Source organism: Cervus canadensis, chromosome 7 (genome assembly GCF_019320065.1).
Source record: "Cervus canadensis isolate Bull #8, Minnesota chromosome 7, ASM1932006v1, whole genome shotgun sequence".
In the NCBI taxonomy this organism is placed as follows: domain Eukaryota; kingdom Metazoa; phylum Chordata; class Mammalia; order Artiodactyla; family Cervidae; genus Cervus; species Cervus canadensis.
The window spans coordinates 2,341,826-2,363,549 of record NC_057392.1 but is presented as its reverse complement, the minus strand read 5'-3'; positions in this window follow the sequence as shown (position 1 = coordinate 2,363,549).

Below are 21,724 nucleotides of genomic sequence, written 5' to 3'. Positions count from 1 at the left end.
ACTTAGCAGCTAAGGATGAGAATAGAAAAATGCAATGTATGCACATGATGGAACTGACAAGGCTGTATGAGATGAAACGGGGACACATTAGACACAGAACATGGACTCATTTTAAAGTATAGTATTGAATGTGAAAACAGACCTGTGTTGATACTTATAGTGCAATTTAACTCATGTGTATTATGTCACACACAAGAAATACTATATATTTCTGGAGATGCATATACACTAAGGACATGTATTAAATTATACTATAGTGAGGGGCCAAGGGGGAGAATGGATTTGGAAATAGGGATCAAGGGAAATACACTAAAATTAAGTAGGAGAAAGAAAAGAAAGAAAGAAAGAAAGTGAAGTTGCTTGGTCATGTCTGACTCTTTGCAACCCCATGGACTGTAGCCTACCAGGTTCCTCCGTCCATGGGATTTTCCAGGCAAAAATACTGGAGTGGGTTGCTGTTTCCTTCTCCAAGAGATCTTCCTGACTCAGGGATTGAACCCGGGTCTCCCGCATTGTAGGCAGACGCTTTACTGTCTAAGTCACCAGGGAAGTCCAAAATAAAGTAGGAGAGGAGTTTGTAAAGATGATAAACAGCCAGAAAGGAAGGAGTCTGATTAACTTCTTTTCACACCTGAAGTTTAAAAGAAAAAAAAAAAAATTCCTTTATAGTCCACTTCTTGGATCATAGTTTAGATTAAACTACATTTGTCATTTTACAGGCCCTTATTCAAAGATAAAGTTGTAATCAAGTGCTTTACTAATTTTGGACACTACATACATGTTAATAAATTTAAATAAAGAACAAAACATGCATTTTTTGTTACCTCCTTACTTTTCTCTAAGATATTTTTGTAGTAAATGTTTATATAAACATTCAAAAAGTATAAGCAGTTACTTTCTACAAAGATGGTGAGCAACTCAACAAAGGGGATGATGATGTTATCAAGTCTCCAACATAGTGCTAACCAAGGTGAATACTTAATAAATTTTTGCTGAACAAAAGTGGGTTTTATATATTGAGGAAATAATAGTCAGTAGTAATATTTTCAAATAGCAGGCAATGAAATCCTTTGTATGATGTTACACATTTTGTTGGTGGCCGACAAGGTAGTATGACCCAATTACTGAGTTTTAGGTTTACTTCTTGTACAAGAAGAGTTTGTCCCATGGAGCTCATATTTCTAGTTAATACATACATTCTTAAACCTGCATTGAGAACTACTGCAAAACTTGAGTAGGTCCTGTTTAATAATTTAGTATTTAATCTATGAATCATGACAATTGGGATGTTGTTCCAATTGGCAGATCTGAAAGTCATGTTTGCCTGGATTGCAAAACCCAAAACTTTATTAGATAATACATTTTAAGTACAGTGACTTGTCACCACACATTTATTGATTTCTTTTATGAACAGAACCACAGTATGTGCTCTTCTAGCTATCTAAAAATATTTTTTATGGCATTGAATCATATCGAATCATGTGTAAATCTTACCTTGGCTACAGTCCAAGAATCATGCATTACTGATCTTTTCTGGGGACTCTGTCTATCCCCAACTGCAGAGAATGCCACAGCCCTGAGAAGAATCTGAGGAAAAGCTAGAAGCCAGATGAGACCAGATCCGCAAGAGACTGGAGACCCTTAGAAGGCCAGAAAAGCTGAAATCACTCTTCTGTTTGAGAGGGATTCCTACCTTAAGCAGAGATTATAAAAATTGGAAAAAAAAAAAAGCACAATCACTCTTGCCTAGAAAAGCAGGAATTTGGCCAGCTGGTCCTTGAGCCTAAATAGTACTTGTAGCAAAGTCATTCCACAGGGTCAAGATGTCAGTTGACGCTGGAAAGATTAGTTTAACCCACCCATAGACTGTAATGTTTTACAATTTGAATACTTTATACTTAATGTGCCATTCTCTAATTGTTGGACTTTAGGGTATTTCCATTATATGCATTGTGGCAATAATTATTTTCAACACATTTTTTTCTTTAGATTGCTTAATAATTTTTAAGGTAGATTTCTTTGCATGGAATGTACTAATTTACATAGTAGAAAATGTTTATGGTTCTATATTACCAACTTATTTTTTAAAAATTCCAATTTATCTTTTCATGCTAGTTTATAAGACAATTACTCTCAATAATTGCAGCAGCTTGCATCTTTTGTGGAACTTTTGTCAATTTGGCAAAATGTTAAATTCTTTTTTTTATATATATTTTGAAATATGTGCAATTGACCAATATTTATATACTTTGGGAATGTATGTTTCTTTTTAAATTTCTTTTGTTAAAATTTGTATTGGAGTATAGTTTATTCACAGTGTTCTGTTAGTTTCTGCTGTACAGCAAAAGGAAATCAGCTATACATATAGATATGTTGCTATTCTTGTTTGGTCTCCAAGTCATGTCCAACTCTTTGAGACTCCATGGACTGCAGCACGTTAGGCTTCCCTATGCCTCACCATCTCCCAGAGTTTGCTCAGTCAAGTTCATGTCCATTGAATCAGTGATGCCATCCAACCATCTCATCCTCTGTGCCCTCTTCTTCTTCTGCCCTCAGTCTTTCCCAGCATCAAGGACTCTTCCAATGCGCATCAAATGGCCAAAGTATTGGAGCTTCAGCTTCAGCATCAGTCCTTTCAAAGAGTATTCAGGGTTGGTTTCCTTTAAGATTGACTGGTTTGATCTCTTTGGTTTCCAAGGGACTCTCAAGAGTCTTCTCTAGCACCACAGATCAAAAACATCAATTCTTTGGTTCTCTGCCATCTTTATTGTCTAGCTCTTGCATTCATACATTACTACTGGAAAAGACAGCCTTGACTACACAGACCTTTGTTAGCAAAGTGATATCTTTGCTTTTTAACACACTGCATAGCTTTCCTACCAAGCAACAATTGTTTTCTAATTTCATGGCTGCAGTCACCATCTGCAGTGATTTTAGAGCCCAATAAGTGGAAATCTGTCACTGCTTCAACCTTTTCCCCTTCTGTTTGCCATGAAGTGATGGGACTGGGTACCATAATCTTAATTTTTTTTTAATATTGAGTTTTAAACTGGCTTTTTCACTCTCCTCTTTCACCCTCATCAAGAAGCTGTTTAGTTCCTCTTCACTTTCTGCCCTTAGAGTGGTATCATCTGCATATCTGAGGTTGTTGATATTTCTCTCGGAAATCTTGATTTCAGCTCATAACTCATCTAGCCTGGCATTTTGCATGATGTGCTCTGCATATTAGTTAAATAAACAGGGTGGCAATAAACAACCTTGTTATACTCCCTTCTTAATCCTGAACCAGTCAGTTATTCCATACAGGGTTCTAACTGTTGTTTCTTGACCTGCATACAGGTTTCTCAAGGGACAGGTAAAATGGTCAGGTATCCCCATCTCTTTAAGTGTTTTCCACAGTTTGTTGTGATCCATACAGTCAAAGGCTTTAGTGTAGTAAATGAAATAGAGGTAGATGCTTTTCTGGAATTCCCTTGCTTTCTCTATCTATGATCCAGTGAATGTTGGCAATTTGATCTCTGGTTCCTCTGCCTTTTCTAAACCCAGTTTGAACATCTGGAAGTTCTCGGTTCACATAATGCTGAAGCCTAGCTTGGAGGATTTTCAGCATGACCTTACTAGCATGGGATGAGTGCAATTGTCCAGTGCTTTGAACATTCTTTAATATTGCCTTCTTGGAATTGGGATGGGGATTGACCTTTTCCAGTCCTGTGGTCCCTGCTGGCTTTTCCAAATTTGCAGACATATTGAGTGCATCACTTTAATAGCATCATCTTTTAGGATTTTAAATAGCTCTGCTGGAATCCCATTGCCTCCACTAGTTTCATTGATAGCAGTGCTTTCTAAGGCCCACTTGACTTCACTCTCTGGAATGTCTGGCTCTGGGTAAGTATTCAGACCTTTGTGGTTATCCAGGTCATTAACATTTTTTGGTACAGTTCTTGCCATCTCTTCTTGATCTCTTCTGCTTCTATTAGGTCTATACTGTTTCTCTCCTTTATTGTACTCATCTTTGGATAAAAGTTCCTTTGATATTTCCAATTTTCTTGAAGAGATATCTAGTCTTACCCCTTCTGTTGTTTTCCTCTATTTCTTTGTGTTGTTCATTGAAGAAGGCCTTCTTGTCTCTCCTTTCTATTTTTCTGGAACTTTGCATTTAGTTGGGTGTACTTTTCCCTTTCACCCTTGCTTTTTGCTTCTCTTCTTTCCTCAGCTATTTGTAGAGCCTCCTCATACAACCACTTTGCCTTCTTGTATTTCTTTTATTTGTATATACATATATTGAGTCTTTTAGATTCTATTCTCATATAGATCAGTATAGTATTGAGTAGAGTTCTCTGTACTATAGAGCAGGTCCTTATTAGTTGTCTATTTTATGTATAGTACTGTGCATATGTCGGAGAAGGCAATGGCATCCCACTCCAGTACTCTTGCCTGGAAAATCCCATGGACGGAGGAGCTTGGTAGGCTGCACTCCATGAGGTCGCTAAGAGTTGGACACGACTGAGCGACTTCACTTTCACTTTTCACTTTCATGCGCTGGGGAAGGAAATGGCAACCCACTCCAGTGTTCTTGCCTGGAGAATCCCAGGGATGGGGGAGCCTGGTGGGCTGCCGTCTATGGGGTCGCACAGAGTCGGACACGACTGAAGTGACTTAGCAGCAGCAGCAGCAGCGTGTATATGTAGAGAAGGAAATGGCAACCCACTCCAGTGTTCTTGCCTGAAGAATCTTGTGGACAGAAGAGCCTGGCGGGCTATATAGTCCATGTGGTTGCAACGAGTTAGACTCCACTGACGGGACAGCACAGCACAGTGAGTATATGTTAATCCCCATCTCCAAATTTATCCCTCTTGCTTTTCTTCCCATAGTTCCCCTCTGGTAACCATAAGTTTGTTTTCTATATCTATGACTCTATTTCTGTTTTGTAAGTTCATTCATATAATTTTTTTTTTCGATTCCACATGTAAGAGATATCATGTGCTATTTATCTTTCTCTCTCTGAACTTAATTCACTTAGTATGATCATCCTAGGCCCATGCATGTTGCCGCAAGTGGCATTATTTCGTTCTTTTTTAAGGCTGAGTAGTATTCCACCATATACATATACCACAGCTTCTTTATCCATTCCTTTGTTGATGGACTTTTAGGGTGCTTCTATGTCTTGGCTATTGTAAATAGTGCTGCAGTGAACATTGGGGTGCATGTTTCCTTTTCGGTTATGGTTTTGTATGGAACTTCTTCAAATTTTTTGTCTTATTTGTATGTTTTGTCTTTAATGTAATATTATTTTGCCTGTTTTATAGTGATGCATTTGCAGTTTTATTATTGTATTACTTGTGTTATTAATACTTTAAAATACCAGTATATCACTTCTGGCAAATAGTTGTCTCTGTGTATTATTATTTTTCCTTTATTTATGGTAGTTCTGGGAATAAATTTATTTTATTGGATTTTTGAAATCAAAAAAATAATACATATACCTATAACAAATCAAATAATATAGAGATCTCTGCCCCAGCCCACATAGTAATGTGCCACCAACTCAAAGATGACCAAGATTGGGACTTCCCTGGTGGTCTAGTGGTTAAGAATCTACCTTCTAATGCAGGGGACGCTGGTTCAATTCTTGGTCAGGGAACTAATATCCCACATTGCTGTGGGGCAACTAAGCCTGCACACCACAACTAGAGAAGTCCAGGCATCCCAATGAGGAGCCAACACAGTCAAAACAAAAACTAATTAAAAAATAAATTGTACCAGTTGTTTTTTTTTTAAAAGATGACCAGTATTAAGCTTGATCTTCAATCTTCTTCATAGTCTCTGTTTATATAAACATATGTACATAGATGTTTTTTAAAATCTTCTTTCTTAAATTACATGTAATTATAGCATAATTATGAAAGTAATTTATACTTATTTTAGAAAACTTAGTAAGGTTAAAAAATACCATACTACCTCAAAATACTATTCTACCCAGAAACAAAACCTTGTTAACATTGCTATATTTTATTTCACTGATCATTAATTTTTTATTTTCTAGCAATGTTTAACAATTGCTGATTATTGGCACAAATGATAAGGCTTCCCTGGTGGCTCAGATGGTAAAGAATCTGCCTGCATGCAGGAGACCAGGGTTTGATCCCTGGGTTGGAAAGACCCCCTGGAGAAGGGAATGGCTGCCCACTCTGATATTCTTGTCTGGAGAATTTCATGGACAGAGGAGCCTGATAGGCTACAGTTCATGGGGTTGCAAAGAGTTGGACATGAGAGACTAACGCCTCCACTTAACTTCAGCACAGATGATAGTAATTCTTTAAAACTGAATTCTCCAAAGGCCTTAAATAGTCATGAAGAGGGAAAAAAAAGTCATGAAGAGAAAAATACGTTATGCAAATATTTCCTTTCTAATTATCTACAGCAGGATTTTTAATGGTTATTTTATATCTACTTCATATATTGCTAAAGTAGTACCCTATTGTTAGGCATTATATTGATCCTAGAATAATATTAAGCCACAAAGGTAATGGGAGCTTTTGAGTCTTATTCCTGCTTTTAATAGGAAGGTCTCTAGTCTACACTGACCTTGAGAATAATTAACTAACGGCATTATTTGGTGTGTTATTGACTAGTGGTTTTAGATGTTTTATTATCATGCTCCCTAATTACTTCCTATTTCCCCTTTTCTAAGTTCTTTTGTCTAGTTTGTTAAAAGGTTTAGTGAAGGACTTTTAAAATGTTTCCATATCAGTTGATCAATGGCTTTATTTTTTAAATGATCTACTCTCTCTAGTAAATTTTCCAATTTTATTTATTTTTTTATTCTTTTTTTCCATTTATTTTATTTTATTTTTTTTCCATTTATTTTTATTAGTTGAAGGCTAATTACTTTACAATATTGTAGTGGTTTTGCCATACATTGACATGAATCAGCCATGGAGTTACATGTGTTCCCCATCCCGATCCCCCCTCCCGCCTCCCTCCCCACTCCATCCCTCTGGGTCTTCCCAGTGCACCAGGCCCGAGCACTTGTCTCATGCATCCCACCTGGGCTGGTGATCTGTTTCACCCTTGATAATATACATGTTTCGATGCTGTTCTCTCTGAACATCCCACCCTCGCCTTCTTCCACAGAGTCCAAAGGTCTGTTCTGTACATCTGTGTCTCTTTTTCTGTTTTGCATACAGGGTTATTGTTACCATCTTTCTAAATTCCATATATATGCGTTAGTATACTGTATTGGTCTTTATCTTTCTGGCTTACTTCACTCTGTATAATGGGCTCCAGTTCCATCCATCTCATTAGAACTGATTCAGATGAATTCTTTTTAATGGCTGAGTAATATTCCATGGTGTATATGTACCACAGCTTCCTTGTCTATTCATCTGCTGATGGGCATCTAGGTTGCTTCCATGTCCTGGCTATTATAAACAGTGCTGCGATGAACATTGGGGTGCACGAGTCTCTTTCAGATCTGGTTTCCTCAGTGTGTATGCCCAGAAGTGGGATTGCTGGGTCATTAAATCTACTTGTATTTGAAAGTCTTATTAAGTTCAAATTCTTTTACCATAGCATATCATCTGAGAAATTTAGAGCCCCACTAAATCCTGATAAAAGTTAAAAATTTAACTGCTTGGATTAAATATTCATTGAATATTTAATTTAATTTAATATATTCAAATTCATATTTACCATGAACTGTGAGATCCTTCTGTGCTTGTATGGGACCCCCTTCCCTGCATCAGAGTTTGGAAAGTGCCTCCAGGCAGCAACCTAGAGTGATTATAGGGCTCATTTCATTTTTTTTGTTGTTGTTTTAGCTGTTCTCTCAGGTATCACAGTGCTGCTTTGTATGTCGTCCAGTATCTATAAAGAGTTATTTTGTCTAATTTTTCATTGTTTTTTTGGGGAAAGGGATTTGGTTCAAATTAATACATTATGGCCAGAAGTAGAAATCTAACAGGTAAAATCTTAGAGCAAAATGCAGGTAAGTTATATGTCTTTACACTATTACTTTTATTCCCTCTTAATGGAAATTTATTTCATTTGGACAATTTTTAGGAGAGCTAGTTTCATGTTCTACTATACAGTCTCCAAGAAAAACTTCTCCATGTTCTAGATTACTCATTTTAATCAGGAAACATCTTAAGATATAGACTACTAGCAAATCATTACATAAAGGGACAACAGCATTAAATATTATATATATAATATAAATATAAATATATAATTAAAAATAATCTGGGCACTCACTAATATTTGATTGATTAAGATTAATCAAACTAATAGTTGGTTTGGGTAGTTAAATAAAGGTACATTTTCCAGCTCACTTATAATTATGAAAATTTAGGGGTAGTATTCTTTCTTTCCTTTTGGCTGTGCTGGGTCTTCGATGCTTTGTGTGGCCCTCCTCTAGTTGCAGTGAGCAGGGGCTGCTCATCGTTGTGGTGTACAGGCCTCTCACGGCAGTGGCTTCTTTTGTTGGGGAGCACAGGCTCCAGGTGTGTGGGCTTCAGTAGTTGTGGTATACAGGTTTAGTTGCCCCATGTATGTGGAATCTTCCCAGATCAGGGATCGAACCTGTGTCCCTTGCATTGGCAGGCAGATTCTTATCCATTGCACCACCAGGGAAGCCCAGATAGTGTTATTCTTAATATTTAAGTGGTATGGCACTGAGGTTTTTCAACAGTTGACAATAACTAATCATAAAACAAAGCAAACACAGTCATATAAGCTTTAAAAAATATTCCTGACTGAAACTATTTTGCTCATGATAAAACATATAGACAAGAGTCTTTACTGATACTCTGTCCAAGACCAATTAAAAAAAAAAAAAAATTGTCCCTAAGCTGGCATCCTGCTATAGGGAGACTACTTGTTTGTGATGAGAACAAGTGCCGTTGTTGACAAAAATGGCAAGTCTCTGACTAGTAACTAAAGCAAGGAGGTTTAGTTTTAACTGACAACTGAGAATATTTACACTGCAGTTTCTTGTGAGAATTTAATCATGAGCTGGCAGTAATCTAGCCTCAGCCAGAGTTACCTAAGGAATCTGGTATTTGAGAGGATCAAATAGGCATGTTCATTGTTTCACTATTGAAAATTATCCCCCAGATTAATTTAGAGCCTGAGAATGTGAAGCTCTAGACTATGTTGTCTTACCTTCTCTCCCAAATGCTCTCATTACATTATACTTCAACTTGATGCATACTGTTATTACAAAGGGTGGTCTGAATGGAATTTTTGTAATCACATAATTCTATAATCACTTAATTGAAGTGGTGTGTTACTTGCTGTGTCTTCCACAGGTTTCATGTTATAAATGCCCGCTTGAATTTCATTCCAGAAAGTAGCACAAACTACAGAGATAGTTGTGTATACTTTTATTCGTCAGAAAAAAATGCAGTTCAACATGTTTCTATTGGAGTTTCCAACTTGTAGAAAACGGGGAGCTCAGTGGTGCCCAACCCAACCTCCTTTTACTTCAAGCAAGGGATATCTTCTTGCCTTTGGGTTCAGGTGTGTGGTTAAAATTGTTTTATCCCTACTTGCTCTATTTTATTTTATGTTTATCTAGTAAGACAGTTTTAATGCCTTTCGGAAGGATTTGGGATATGCAACCTAAATTAAAAAGTCAATTTACTTTATTTTTTTTTTAGCATGGCCTTCTTTGTTCACCTAGAGAAGTTCCTTTAGCATTTACTGTAAAGCTGATTTGGTGGTGCTAAACTTTTAGCTTTTGTTTGTTGATAAGTCTTTTGATCTCTCCATCAAATCTGAATGAGAGCCTCGCTGGGTAGAGTATTCTTGGTTGTAGATTTCTCCCTTCCATCACGTTAAATATATTGTGCCACTCTCTTCTGGACTGCAGAGTTTTTGCTATTACCTGCCCTCCCCCCAAAGTCAAATAATAAATGTTGGTGAGGATGTAGAGAAAAGGGAGTACTTGTACATTATTTGTGGGAATGTATATTAGTGCAGCCACTGAGGAAAGCAATACGGAGGTTTCTCAAAAAACTCAAAGTAGAAATACCACAGGACCCAGAAATTTCACTACTGGGTATACATCTGAAAAAAAACAAAAATATTAATTCAAAAAGATATCTACATATACCCATAACATTCATAGCAGCATTATTTATAACTGCCAAGCTATGGAAGCAACCTAAATTTTCATCAACAGGTGAATGAATAAAGAAGACGTGTGTGTGTGTGTGTGTGTGTGTGTGTGTATTGCAACATGAGAAGTATAGCAAATATTTTATAATAACTACAAAAGGAATATAACCTTTAAAAATTGTGAGTCACTATATTGCATACCTGTCACTCATATAATATTGTACACAAACTATATTTCAATAAAAAATAAAATTTAAAAAAGTGAATGTAAGAAGAAAGAAGAGTCTACAGTGGATGATCTGGGTTGATTACAAGCTAACAAGAAAATGATCAGAGAAAGAAAGTGATTTTAGGACTAACAGTTCATTCAGGAGTACGGAATTTAGTAAAAAATCATGATGCTATTAAAAGCTGAGCAGGGACCTTGGTATCTGGCTACTTTACTGCATCAGCGGGTCAATGCAAAGGTAACCAAATTTCAGGGATTTGAGAAATTAGATGTTAAGAAATAAAACTCAGAGAAATAGATTGTCTACTTAATTAATCTAAAACATGAAATGTTTAAGAAAGAAGAAATATGAAATGCCATAGCTTGGCCATTTGCAAGCAAGAGCTCTGGTTTAGAGCAGAGGAGAAACCTATAATTTTGTATCCTACTTCAGATTCTCATTATCTATGCTAAATGTGCTGTATGCTGTGACCTAAAAGCACTTGTTCTCTTTTAATTTTAGAGTTTTTATTTTTGGGTGATTAAGAAAATCTGTCTTGTTTGGGGAGGATATTTTTTTCATGTGTTTTAGTGTAATTAAGTAGTTTTCCAGAAAAAAAAAAAAATCTTGCTTGTTTTACTGGACTTTTCACCATGCAACTAGCTTTTTTTTATTATACTGATGCATTTAAAACAAACAAACAACCAAACTGTTGAGTAGAGCTTGGAAAGTAGCACAGATAAATCATAAAATGTTTTGCCACAAGGAAAGTCCCACAAAGGCCGACATTATAAGTAGCAGGTTTGCTCCAATTTCTCTCTGATGTTTGGCTAAATAAACACTTATTGAATGAATTGCAAATGGCAACATACAAGAAATAGTGTCCACACACTTGGGGGTGCATCTTCTGTATATTTTAACTAGCACGCTTAGAATTTCTCCAGAATGGCTCCCATTTGGGAAGCTGAAATAACTCAACACTTGTCAGGACTTAGATGAGCTGACTTCTGGGTATTTGCTACTTGTGGGAAAAGCAAATGTCTGGTGTCCTCACTGTCCATCAGGAGCCCAGAGTTCCAGGCTAGTTCTACTTCTCTCTTAGCTGAGTGCCAGTTTCATGGACCGAATGCAATTCCCTTCAGCTTTCTGAACATTGGCACACCATTCTGCAGTCAGAAGGTTGCTTTTCTACTGTCTTTTCCAGCTGCAAATTTTATGATCCTATTTTAGGTACCAGGTGTGCGGTATTTCAGATATCCACCTGTCCAGGAACTGCTCATTCCTCACTGAACTGAGAAACCACCTATTCTTTTTGTAGAATTAAGCCAAATTAGACCCTTGTTTACCCTTATCAGGTGCCACTAGCAGCAAAGAAGCTGCCTACCAATGCAGGAGACACAGGCGATGGCATTTTAACCTCTGGGTAGGGACAATCCCCTGGAGGAGGAAAAGGCAACTCACTCCAGTATTCTTGCCTGGAGAATTCCATGGACAGAGGAGCCTGGTGGGCTACCGTTCATAGGGTTGCAAAGAATAGGACACATCTGAAGCGACTTAGCATACACATAAATAAAATGCTTGTTTGTCCTTTGAGCATATTTTAGAATGCTGGTTCTGAGAAAATTTCTAGTGCTTTAGGTATAAGAGTTGAGCCTTCAGCTCAGAAGCAGGTGGTTTTGGTAAGTTCATAGCTTCACTGACAGAAACAAATGCATGCCTAGCACAAGTGTCACCTACTTGTTTATGAGATCACTGTGTCTGCCAGCAAGGTACAAAATGAAGAGAACAAGACTGCTTCAGCACCTCTGCAAAACAGAAAGTGCTTTTGCTATTTTTTAAAGTTTTCTATGTTCTGACATATGACTATGAGGAGGAAATTTTATGCACCACCAGCAATATATTTGGGTTTAAGAATCAACAAAAAAAGAATGGCTCCTCTGTTCTTTTTCAGGATTCCTAACAGAAAAAATGTTAGATATTTTGGAAAGAATAAATACAGTTTTTGTTGGTTTGTTTGGTTTGGTTTTTACTGGCTTCTAATGACATTCTTTTTGAGGTATTCATCAGAGTGGAAGAATAGGTTGAAACTGAAAGAACAGATTCCCACACCAGCGTTATTTATTTTTATGTCATATCCCCTCCACCTGTGTCTCTCTCCATTCCTTTCCAGTCCTTCTGTCCAATGAGGATAAAGAGATAAAATTGTCTTTCTGGACAGAGGGAATGGAGAAGGCAAGCTGTGAGTGAGGGCAGTCAATTAGCTATTATGGTTGCATTAACCCAGGTAAGTAATAAGAATCAGAACAAAGACAGGGTCAGGAGGAGTTGTTTCAAGACATATCTGCTAAGCAGAAGTCTAAACTGTGTGCCAAGAAAACCAGAGAGACCTTTATCTTCTGGCTTGGAGAGCTGGTAAATGTGGTGATACCACTATTGAGAGAAGATAGCAGATTTGGGGAAAGATGCTGAAATTCATTAGGAAATTTGTGATTTTGAGCTTCTGGGGTCCCTTCAAGTGGTGGTTGACGTCTAAGACAGTTGATTATGTAGGTCTGTTGCTTAAAAAGATTTGCAAGACTATGAATTTGAAATATTATTGTTTCTGTTTTTAAAGTCAAGCAACTGAGCCAAAGAGGTTAATTCATTTAAGCAAAGTAAATTTTCAATATATGGCATAGTGGGCATTCAAAGTTTTGTGCATCCTTTCTGTCCTTTTTTTTGAAACAGTTGCAGTGAAACTTTAAAACAGAGACAAGCACAGTTTTGTTTTTTTTTTTCCTATAAAATTCTATATTAGAGTATCTTCCTGTCATCAAAGGAAACCGTGTTTGAGAAAAATGAAAGAGTCTGGAAGAAGTTTCAGTGCTAATGTATCGGGACCTTTCACCCGCCTCCCCATCTAGTCTCTTTCAAAATGGGTACTTGCTGCCCCAGAGTCATCACACATGTAACAAACACGGGGTTCCGGTAGGAGCTGGGAGCTACACAGACCTTGGGGGCTCTGGTGTTTGCTGATTCGACTTCCTATGAAATAAACCACTTTCATTTGATCCTGTGGTTCCTGTGGTTATGCTTCAGGTAGGGGGTCGAGAGAGGTGACAAACAAAGCAACTGAACTCTTTTCTGTTCTAGCACTGTTGGTACCCAGATGACTTCACTCTGTTCTCTTTTTCCTCTCCAGACTCCCCCACTTCACAGCTCTTTTATTCCTGTTCCACTCAACACCAAATTTGCCCCAGCCCCAGCACTGGTCAGTCAGCTCCCTTGGAGCTTTCTACCTGCTGGCTCCCTGTTCCAGCTGACCTGAGAGGATGGGTACCGCTATACCGGGCAAACTGGATTTAAATTATTTTTTATTGGAGTACAGTTGCTTTACAATGTTGTGTTAGTTTCTGCTGTATGGAGAAGTATATCAGCTATGTGTATAATATATTCCCTCCTTCTTGGACCTCCCACTCAACCACCCCCTATCCCATCACGCTAGGTCATCACAGAGCACCAAGCTAAGCTCCTTATGCTATACAACAGCTTCCCACCAGCCATCTGTTTTATACATGGTAGTGTAGAAATGTCGATCCCAATTTCCCAATTCATCCCACTCCCCCTCATCCCACCCCCGTGTCCACAAGTTCTTTCTCTACATTTGCATCTTTATTCCTGCCTTGCAGATAAGTTCATCCGTACCATTTTTTCTAGATTCTACATATATTCATTAATATATGATATTTGTCTCTTTCTGACTTACTTCACTCTGTGTGAGAGATTTTGGGTCCACCCACATCTCTTCAAATGACCCAGTTTTGTTCCTTTTTATGACTGAGTAAGCTGGTCTTACTGAGTAAGCTTCAGCAATACGTGAACCGAGAACGTCCAGATGTTCAAGCTGGTTTTAGAAAAGGCAGAGGAACCAGAGATCAAATCGTCAACATCCGCTGGATCATCAAAAAAGCAAGAGAGTTCCAGAAAAACATCTATTTCTGCTTTATTGACTACGCCAAAGCCTTCGACTGTGTGGATCACAATAAACTGTGGAAAATTCTGAAAGAGATGGGAATACCAGACCACCTGAACTGCCTCTTGAGAAACCTGTATGAAGGTCAGGAAGCAACAGTTAGAACTGGACATGGAACAACAGACTGGTTCCAAATAGGAAAAGGAGTAAGACAAGGCTGTATATTGTCACACTGCTTATTTAACTTATATGCAGAGTACATCAGGAGAAACGCTGGGCTGGAAGAAGCACAAGCTGGAATCAAGATTGCTGGCAGAAATATCAATAACCTCAGACATGCAGATGACACCACCCTTATAGCAGAGAGTGAAGAGGAACTAAAAAGCCTCTTGATGGAAGTGAAAGAGGAGAGTGAAAAAGTTGGCTTAAAGCTCAACATTCAGAAAACTAAGATCATGGCATCTGGTCTCATCACCTCATGGGAAATAGATGGGGAAACAGTGGAAACAGTGTCAGACTTTATGTTTTGGGGTTCCAAAATCACTGCAGATGGTGATTGCAGCCATGAAATTAAAAGACGTTTACTCCTTGGAAGGAAAGCTGTGACCAACCTAGACAGCATATTAAAAAGCAGAGACATCACTTTGCCAATAATGGTCCATCTAGTCAAGGCCATGGTTTTTCCAGTGGTCATGTATGGATGTGAGAGTTGGACTATAAAGAAAGCCGAGCACAGAAGAATTGAAGCTTTTGAACTGTGGTGTTGGAGAAGACTCTTGAGAGTCCCTTGTACTGCAAGGAGATCCAACCAGTCCATCCTGAAGGAGATAAGTCCTGGGTGTTCATTGGAAGGACTGATGCTAAAGCTGAAACTCCAATACTTTGGCCACCTCATGCGAAGAGTTGACTCATTGGAAAAGACCCTGATGCTGGGAGGGATTGGGGGCAGGAGGAGAAGGACGACAGAGGATGAGATGGCTGGATGGCATCACCTACTCTATGGGCATGAGTTTGAGTCAACTCTGGGAGTTGGTGATGGACAGGGAGGCCTGGCGTGCTGCGATTCATGGGGTCGCAAAGAGTCGGACACGACTGAGTGACTGAACTGAACTGAAGCTGGATCTTGATTAAGAAGTGAACGTGCCACTTAATAACAGAGAACTTCCTGCAAAGGTCCCTTACCTTTGAAAAAAAAAAAAATCCTATACCATCTCCTAGTTCCATCTGGACTTGCAGATCAGAACTTATAGTAACTTTTAAAAAGCATTCCCGAACATTTTTTTTTTAACTTTTAATTCTTTGCTCTAATTTCAGTTGTGCTGCCACCATAATCTCAAAACGTTTTTCATTTCAAGCCACTTTATTTCATTACCTGCTCTTAATGCTTTGAAGCTGGCATGAAAATTTTATAGACTAATTTTTAAAAGTACCACAAAAGTGAAGGAGAGGCAATATATCTTATAATATCAGAATGCAACAGCATTACTCTGTATTTTCAAATCTCTTTGAATCTGATGACCCCATGGGGCTTTATGAAATACACAATAAAATATAGCCCAGTTTGAAATTTTTGGTACCCAGAATGGCAATTCTCATTAGCGCCTTACCAAGGATTTTAGTAACTATAAGAAAAGGGAAGCTCACTAATGCAAGAAATGACTTTATAAAATGCCCATTTTGGTGGGGTTGGGGTGGGTGGAAGGGAGATAGGCTATATATCTACTTACAGTGATGACTCAATTGGTAAAGAATCTGCCTGCAATGCGGGAGACCCCAGTTCCATTCCTGGATCAGGAAGATTCGTTGGAGATGGGATGGGCCACCCCCTCCAGTATTCTTGGGCTTCTCTTGTGACTCAGCTGGAAAAGAATCTGCCTGCAATGAGGGAGACCTGGGTTCGATCCCTGGGTTGGGAAGATCCTCTGGAGAAGGGAAAGGCTACCCACTCCAGTATTCTGGCCTGGGTAATTCCATGGACTGTATAGTCCATGGGGATGAAAAGAGTTGGACGCAACTGAGTGACTTTCACTTTCACTTTCTTAACTGATTCATGTTGTTGTACACCAGAGACTAACACAACAATGTAAAGCAATTATCCTCTAATTTAAAAAAAAAAGCCCATTTTTCAATTGCTAATTTTAAAGTAAGACTTCCTAGCACTGAAACAGCTGAAAGAACGTACTATTGGTTCAGGTGACTAGAAACAACCTTCATATCACTAAAAAGTACAATATTAGACTTGTCAGGTAAGAAAGGAGTGAGGCAAGATGTACAGAAAACTTACTCAAATGCCCTCCCGACAGGGCACATTGTTTTTTTATTTTTTTCCAGAAAGAGGAAAAAAAATATTTAGTCTTTTATTTGCTATTTTTACCTACTTCCACTACAGGGTTTTTCTGATAATGCTAGTCTTTTGCTGGAATCAGGGCTATGACAGAACTTCAACAGTCTTTATACAGCATTGTCCTGCTTGCATAGGATCAACTGGGCTTTAGCAAATAATGTCCTTCAGAGCTGTGGGCGGAAATGGTCTGGCAGGAGCAATGGTGTCAGGGAAGGGTCTATCTAGGACATCTCATTCCCAGTTCATTGTGCAACCCATCAAAGCACTATTTCCTCTCCACTTGGCAAATACTGTTCTGCATTGTTCTGATCTTATTATTTATTCCACTGGACTAATATGTCTATTCTTTTCTGAAAGTCAGGCATGGCATGACTGTGATTAAAAATTTTCTGTGATGAGAAATTGTGAAACTTCACTTTGAATTAGTATATTTGCTATAAATAATTTGCAAATTTCAGAAGTCTGAAATTTGCAAATTCTTTATGTAAGTCTATCCTAGTCTTCTAACCTTTGCATTCTACTCTCTTATCTTTATGGTTCAGGTAGAGACACAAAAAAATACATTGTCAATCGGAATAAAAAGTGAGAAGGATGATGAAAATTTTCCTCTAAAATTGATATACAACAGAACCACCTGGAGAACTCATTCAAACACAAATTTTTTGCCTCCACAACCAACCCCCAGAGTTTCTGATCCAATAGCTTGGAGTGGGACTGAGAATGTACATTTCTTTAAAAAATTTTTTTATTGAAGTATTGTTGCTTTACAATGTTGTGTTAATTTCTACTGTTCAGTTCACTTCAGTTCAATTGCTCAGTCATGTCTGACTCTTTGCAACCCCATAGACTGCAGCATGCCAGGCTTCCCTGTCCATCACCAACTCCTGGAGCCTACTCAAACTCATATCTGTGATGCCATCCAACCATCTCATCCTCTGTCATCCCCTTCTCCTCCTGGCTTCAATCTTTCCCAGCATCAGGGTCTTTTCCAATGAGTCAGTTCTTTGCATCAGGTGGCCAAAGTATTCCTTTAGGATTGACTGGTTGGAACTCCTTGTGTTGCGGTCCTTTAATGGACTGGAACCGGGTGGTACGGAGTCGATGATAAGAAAGCAAAAGCGAGAAAGAGGCTGATGTTCCCTGGTTTATGCAGAGGACCAATAAAGCCCTTGACACAGGACTTGCATTGCTCCCGAAGGCACCAGGCACCCCGTCGAGGGGGTCTTAGAAGCCAGGGCAGGAAAGTGAGCAAGATGGGTCTCCACGCTTCAGAGAATAAGCGAGAGAGAGAGAGAGAGAGAAGGAGAGAAAGAGAAACAAAAAAAGACATGGAGACCTAAGCTCTGACAGAAAAAAGGTGCTTTAATGATTTTTCTGTGAGTATATATAGGCTGTGGTACAAGAAGTTTCTTACAATGATAAAGGCAATGATAAAGATCAGAAAACCAAAAGCATAGTAACCATTACCAAGGGAACAAAGGATAATAATGGTCACAAGGCCAGGAGACAATCCACATCTCAAGAAAGGGGGTGAGACTAAGCAGTTTTGTCTTAAAGAGAATGTTTCACTAAAGGAGACCCAAGCCTGTCTCACACAATGACCTCAGTCCTGAGAGCTGTGTGCAGTTCTACTCGCTTCTGGCAGAAGCTGATAAGGAACAGAGGATTTATGAGAAACAGCACATAGGAATCCTCCTGTCAAACATTCCCTGACATCCTTGCAGTCCAAGGGATTCTCATAAGTCTTCTCCAAACAACACAGTTCAAAAGCATCAATTCTTCAGTGCTCAGCATTCTTTATAGACCAACTCTCACATCCATACATGACTACTAGAAAAACCATAGCTTTGACTAAATGGACATTTTGGTAAAGTAATGGTCTGCTTTTTAGTATGCTTTCAAGGTTGGTTGTAGTTTTTCTTCCAAGGAGCAAGCATCTTTTAATTACATGGCTGCAATCACCATCTGCAGTGATTTTGGAGCCCCCCAAAAAGAAAGTCTGTCACTGTTTCCATTGTTTCCCCATCTATTTGCCATGAAGTGAAGGGACCAGATGCCATGATCTTAGTTTTTTGAATGTTGAGTTTTAAGCCAACTTTTTCACTCTCCTCTTTCACTTTCATTAAGAGGTTCTTTAGTTCTTAGCTTTCTGCCATAAGGGTCATGTCATCTGCGTATCTGAGGTTATTGATATTTCTCCTGGCAATCTTGATTCCTGCTTGCGCTTCTTCCAGCCCAGCGTTTCTCCTGATGTACTCTGCATGTAAGTTAAATAAGCATGGTAACAATATACAGCCTTGATGTACCCCTTCCCCAATTTGGAACCAGTCTGTTGTTCCATGTCCAGTTCTAACTGTTGCTTCCTGACCTGCATACAGATTTCTCAAGAGGTAGATCAGGTGGTCTGATATTCCCATCTGTTTAAGAATTTTCCACAGTTTGTTGTGATCCATGCAGTCAAAGGTTTTGACATATTCAGTAAAGCAGAAGTAGAAGTTGTTTCTTGAACTGTCTTGCTTTTTCAATGATCCAGCAGATGTCGGCAATTTGATCTCTAATTCCTCTGCCTTTTCTAAATCCAGCTTGAACATCTCAAAGTTCATGGTTCACGTACTGTTGAAGCCTGGGTTGGAGAATTTTGAGCATTACTTTACTAGCATGTGAGATGAGTGCAATTGTGTGGTAGTTTGAGCATTCTTTGGCATTGCTTTTCTTCGGGATTGGAATAAAAACTGACCTTTTCCAGTCCTGTGGCCACTGCTGAGGTTTCTAGATATGTTGGCATATTGAGTGCAGCACTTTCACAGCATCATCTGTTAGGGTTTGAAATAGCTTAACTGGAATTCCATTACCTCCACTAGCTTTATTCATAGTGATGCTTCCTAAGGCCCACTTGACTTCACATTCCGGGATGTCTGGCTCTATGTGAGTGATCACACCATCGTGATTATCTGGGTCGTGAAGATCTTTTTTGTATAGTTCTTCAGTGTATTCTTGCCACCTCTTCTTAATATCTTCTGCTTCTGTTAGGTACCTACCATTTCTGTCTTTTATTGAGCCTATCTTTGCATGAAATATTACCTTGGTATCTCTAATTTTCTTGAAGAGATCTCTAGTCTTTTCTAGTCTATTGTTTTCCTCTATTTCTTTGCATTGATCACTGAGGAAGGCTTTCTTGTCTCTCCTTGCTCTTCTTTGGAACTCTGCATTGAAATAAGTATATATTTCCTTCTCTCCTTTGTGTTTAGCTTCTCTTCTTTTCTCAGCTATTTGTAAGGCCTCCTCAGACAACCATTTTGCCTTTTCTCATTTCTTTTTCTTGGGGATGGTCTTGATCACTGCCTTCTATACAGTGTCACAAACCTCCATCCATAGTTCTTTGGGCACTCCTTCTATCAGATCTAATCACTTGAATTTATTTGTCACTTCCACTGTATAATCGTAAGGCATTTGATTTAGGTCATACCTGAATGTGGTTTTCCCTACTTTTCAACGTAAGTCTGAATTTGGCAGTAAGGAGTTCATGATCTGAGCCACAGTCAGCCCCCAGTTTTTTATGACTGCATAGAGCTTCTCCATCTTTGGTTGCAAAGAATATAATCAATCTGATTTCTGTATTGACCATATGGTGATGTCCATGTGTAGAGTCTTCTCTTTTGTTTTGGAAGAGGGTGTTTGCTATTACCAGGGCATTGTCTTGGCAAAACTCTGTTAGCCTTTGTCCTGCTTCGTTTTGTACTCCAAGGCCAAATTTGCCTGTTAATCCAGATATCTCTTGACTTCCTACTTTTGCATTCCAATCCACTATAATGTAAAAGACATCTTTTTTTGGGTGTTAGTTCTAGAACATTTTATAGGTCTTCATAGAACCGTTCACCCTCAGCTTCTTCAGCATTACTGGTTGGGGCATAGGCTTGGATTACTGTGAAACTGAACGGCTTGCTTTGGAAACAAAGAGAGATCATTCTGTCATTTTTGAGACTGCATCCAGGTAATGCATTTTGGAACCCTTTGTTAACTATGATGGCTACTCTGCTTCTTTTAATGGATTCTTGCCCACAGTGCTAGTACTGTACACCAAAGTAAATCAGCTGTATGTATATGTATGTATGTATGATGTATGTATACATATGCATGTATGTGTGTATATATATAGATGTATATAGTTTTTTGGGATTTCCTTTCCATTTAGTTCACTACAGAGCATCAATCAGAGTTTCATGCAATACACAATAGGTTCTCATTAGTTACAGGCTGCATATGGGAATGTACATTTCTAACAAGTTCTCAGGTAAGTTGATATTATGGGTTGAGAGACCATGCTTTGATAACCACTGTCCTAAGTCAAATTAAGTGTTAAGTTGAAATACTTTTCTTGATATCTTGCTTTTCTATTCCATGTATTTTACCTTTTTCTATCTTATCTCAGTCTTTTCTCTTTAAATGCAAAGTGGAATCTTGATCACACACATCAGGAAAACAACAAAGCTTAGCTAGCCTCAATCATGGCCCCCTCATCCCTTCACAGGTTTTCTTTTCTCCATCCCCTCAACTCTCACATACATACTCCTGTTGGCTGTATTGTTGTCCTTCCACAGCATCCCACATTCTCCTGATGATTCCTTTCTGAAGAATTATCCTGGTTTGACCCAGGGACTCTCCATAACGTCAAATTCCAGGGTTTTTACCCTTTTATATAACACAAAATAAGATATAAGAGACGCCTGGCCATTTTCCACTTCCACCTCTCAGCTGTAACACACAAGTTGGTATTCACCAGTAAACAGGCTAGATCCCCTAAATAGATCTATACACCATTCTTACCCAGGAGAGGATATTAAATGCTTAATTTTTCTCTTTAGTTTCATTGTCCTTCAGTTTACACTTGAACACAGGAAGTGAAAATGTTAGTTACTCAGTTGTGTCTGACTCTTTGCAGCCTCATGGACTGTAGCCTGCCAGGCTCGTTTGTTCATGGGATTCTCCAGGCAGGAGTACTGGAGTGGGTAGCCATTCCCTTCTCCAGATCTTCCTAACCCAGGGATTGAACCTGGGTTTCCTGCATTGCAGGCAGATCCTTTACTGTCTGAGCCACCAGGG